We start from the raw sequence: 3,999 nt of genomic DNA, 5'->3' as shown, positions 1-3,999 counted from the left end.
CCCGGCGCAACGGAAGGCGCGAGACCCGGTACCAGGTACCGGGGTCCTAGTGCCGCTCGGATGAGGTAGAGTCCGGGGAGCCCGCCCCTCCAGTTATCTCCCAAGCTTGCACAGCTAGCTCATGGATCTGAAGAAAACTTCTCCAACAGTGGCTCTTTGTCTTGCATCAGAACCTTTTGAAGGATTTGTTTAAAAGGGACTGAAGAGCACCGCCTACAAAATTACCCATTCAGTAAGTCTAACTCCGGGCTGAAAATGTATATTTCTAACAAAGGGGAACATCCTTTAACACAGAGAAACTTTCTCAAAGGAAATAGACTCTTTTTGCCTGAGGATTTCTATAGATCAAAGTTGTGAAAATTAATACAGTAAAGGGAAACCTCACCAAAATAGAGTTGAGAGGCCAGAAGGGGGAGCTGTCATGCAGCACGGTATCACTCTCAGTAAATTACAGAAAGAATTGTCAATTACAGGGCCCAACAGGAAAAGATGTAAGCTGTCCAACAAACTTTTTGACCAACCCATACATTGCGGCTCGTAAAAGAAATAGACTACCCCACAACTCAGCCAATGAGAAACTGTCACCCTCACTTTTCCCCAGTGAAATTTCCTTCAAAAGAACTGCTCCCAAACTCCGCCTTTTTCTCCATAAAGTAACTTTGCTTTGTTTGTTGGACTATGGCTTTTGCTATAGTTTGCTTGACCCAAATTGCAGTTTAGTTACCAAATGCATACTGACACTGCCTGCTGCATGACTGGCCAATAAATCGAGGGGCCAGTTGTTGGAACAAGGAATAGCGACTTTATTCAGAAAGCTCGCAGACAGAAAAGATGGCAGACCAATGTCCCAAAGAAACATCTTAAACCTGAATTAGAATTCAGGCTTCTTTTATACTAAAGGGGGAGGGAATGTGGTTGGCTGTTGCAGGTATGAAGGTGTGACCTTCTTGGTGCAGGTCATACCCCCAAGGTGATGTGATAACCCTCTGCTCCTGTAGCTATCCACATAGGTCTGGTTATGATGGTCCTGTAAACATAAAACAAGACAATTGTTATTCTCTGTTATGCAACTTTTTATCTCTGCATAAAAGAAAACTGGGCTTCCCTGGTGGCTTAGTGGTAAAGACTTGCCAGCCAATGCAGGAAAACCAGATTTGATCCCTGGGTCAGGAAGATCCACTGGAGAAGGAAATGGTAACCCACTCCAGTATTTTTGCCTGGGAAATCCCATGGACAGAGAGCCTGGTGGGCTACAGTCTATGGGGTCATAAAAGGGTAACACTTAGTAACCAAACAACAATAACAACAAATGAAAACTGTTACACATTTAAAGGTCAAGCCTGGGAGGCAGAGCCTTGAGAATGGACTATCATGTACATTTCAGGCTACAGGCAACATTCTTTTGGACAAAGCTGCAGAACCAGCATGACTAAGCACCAGCAAAAGGTCAGAGCTAAAGGAACAGATCCAGTATGGAGTCAGGTTTGTTCTTCTGTGTTACAAGTCTCCTGATATTCTAGAATAAACCCATTTTTAGCTGGGAAAATAACTTTCATTTTTAAAGTCAACGAGGTAAACAAGAAATCCAACCTGAGTGAATAAGAATGAGAAAGGGCAGAGGTGCTTAGTTTTTGCAATATATAAGAAAGGGTATTCCTTTGCTCTCATGACTCCACCACTCACTAGACCTACAGCTTTGGGGAACTTACTTAAACTGTTTCTGCTCAGTTTTCTCATCTGTAATTGAGAATAACATTAATATTTACTTCAGGATTGTTGGGATACTTACATCAACTAACATATGGCTAAAAGCAGTTCCTGGAATATGGGGTGGAATACTTGGGTCACATAAGGGGTTTTCTAGAACCTAAGCCACACAAGTCAGCAAACAGAAATGAACCCAAGAAACAAGGTGTTTTGTTTCAGGAAAGTCTGACACAGATCCCACTCCTATAGAGCCCATCTCTCTGTTACTGATGAGTTGTGTCCAACTCTTGCGACCCCGTAGACTGTAACCTGCCAGCCTTCTCTGTCCTTGGGATTCTCCAAGCAAGAAAACTGGAGTGGGTTGCCATTTTCTTCTCCGGGGGATCTCCCTGACCCAGGAATTGAACCCAAGTTTCCTGCATTGCAGGGAGATTCTCTACTGACTGAGCTACAAGGGAAGCCCCCTATAGTGCCTAAGGAAGGAAGCCTAAGGAAGATGTTAGTCCAGCAAGATGTAATGCCCAAGAAGCTACAACTCTATTTGAGATGGAGTTACTGATCTCTGTGCTGTGTATCCTTGCCTGTGTTTGTGCTGACTTTCTCCTGTCTCCTTTAGACAATGAAAGCCTGTCTGATTTTCCAAAGTGTAGTCTTTCCACCACTCCTAGAAGTACAACTGACGTTTGTCAATACCGCAGCCCTAAAGGGTCACCAGCAAGAAGACTTGCATGGGGAGGACACAATCTCCAGGACCTGAAAGTTGTTTAATCAGGACTATAAGTTGCCTTCTCTTTAAGACATTTATAACTCAGTATGCCAAATGAATAACTTTGTTATCTGACTGGTCAGGCTGGGGAAAGATCCCTCAAAAGATTAGATTGTTCTATGCTGTGTCCCCTGTCATAAATTACAGATCCTCTCCCTGTGTTTTACAATAGTCGAAAGAAAGTCTCTTGAGTCAAATTACTTTGGCTATAGATATTATCTCAGTCTTTCAAGAGCATAATACTTAGACTCAAGGCTTGTTAATGCCTTAACTTAAAAAACATGTTTTGGAAAAGTGCATGACATCATTAGCAAGTCTATAGTAAGAAATTTCTAAAAAATAAAGATGCCTATTATTCATTTAAGAGATAAATGAGGTCATTGATTTTCTTTTCTTGTGCATAGTCACTGAGTTGTGTCTGACTCTTTGCGACCAAACAGACTGTAGCCCACCAGGCTCCTCTGTCCATGGGGATTCTCCAGGCAGGAATACTGGAGTGGGTTGCCATGCCCTCCTCCAAGAGATCTTCCCACCCAGGGATCAAACCCAGATCTCCTGCATTGCAGGCAGATTCTTTACTGCCACCAGGGAAGCCCTGGTTGTCCCCAATATTCTGTTCTTCCTCATTAGTAGTATTTAGGTACCAGGTCATTTTCCAGGAGAATACATTCCCCAAGCCTCCCTTGCAGCTAAATATTGCCATATTTCAGATCTCACAATAACATATGAGCAAAAAATGTTGTATGCAACTTCTGTGCAAAGGAATGTCTTACCTTGAAATTCCTCTAATTTGTTTATGCTGGAATGTAGAAATGGCAGTAACCTAATTTCAACCTCAGAAAGGAAAACTGTTCCTTTTGTCTCTCTTTTTATCTTTTACATTTTGTCCTGCCTCCTTTCAAAGATGACGGGCTGCTTTTCTGGGTGCCTGATGTCTTCTGCTAGCGGTCAGAAGTTGTTTTGTGAAGTTTGCTCAGCATTCAAATGTTCTTTCAATGAATTTGTAGGGGAGAAAGTGGTCTCCCCATCCTATTCCTCCACCATCTTACTTCCTCTCCCCAAGGAAAACTGTTCCTAAAGGCAAAAATTCTTTTCCTTTCTTGTGCCATAAGTTTCTCTGGCAGTTTGGTGGAGCCTATAGACTCCTTCATAGAATGTTTTGGAATGCTTAAAATAAAATATATACAATTACAAAAGAAACTAATTGAGTATAAAAACTTAACAAAATATTTTAAAAAACAAATGTATGATATGATAATGTTTCTGTATTAACAAAATAAATAAGATCTAGTAGCGGATCTAATAGCAACTGTGATTTTGAAAGTGATGGACATAAATGCCATTTCAAGATTATTTGCATTAACTCTAATAACATAAGAATACCTGTGATTTCTGTGGTGAAAAAACATTAATAGTGCTATATTTCTGTGGCTTTGTTGCCAACATTTACATTTGAAGGAAATGGTATCTTTCAATAAAATGTTTAGTGAAAATAAAGTTAATTGTTTGCCATCCAAATTCATGGT

General features: G+C 41.1%; 1 long non-coding RNA gene across 1 annotated transcript; it reads left to right on the top strand.

Annotated features, from left to right (window-relative positions):
- The first annotated feature begins 107 nt into the window (after window positions 1–107).
- LOC122680246 lies at window positions 108–2,859 on the top strand. The gene is made up of 3 exons (XR_006336668.1): window positions 108–232; window positions 1,334–1,482; window positions 2,135–2,859. It is a non-coding gene; the product is annotated as an uncharacterized LOC122680246 (long non-coding RNA).
- Window positions 2,860–3,999: the final 1,140 nt, after the last annotated feature.

The sequence above is a fragment of the Cervus elaphus genome, chromosome 22 (assembly GCF_910594005.1).
Source record: "Cervus elaphus chromosome 22, mCerEla1.1, whole genome shotgun sequence".
NCBI lineage: Eukaryota > Metazoa > Chordata > Mammalia > Artiodactyla > Cervidae > Cervus > Cervus elaphus.
The sequence above is the reverse complement of the archived record's forward strand: the minus strand, read 5'-3'. Positions and strand labels throughout refer to the sequence as shown.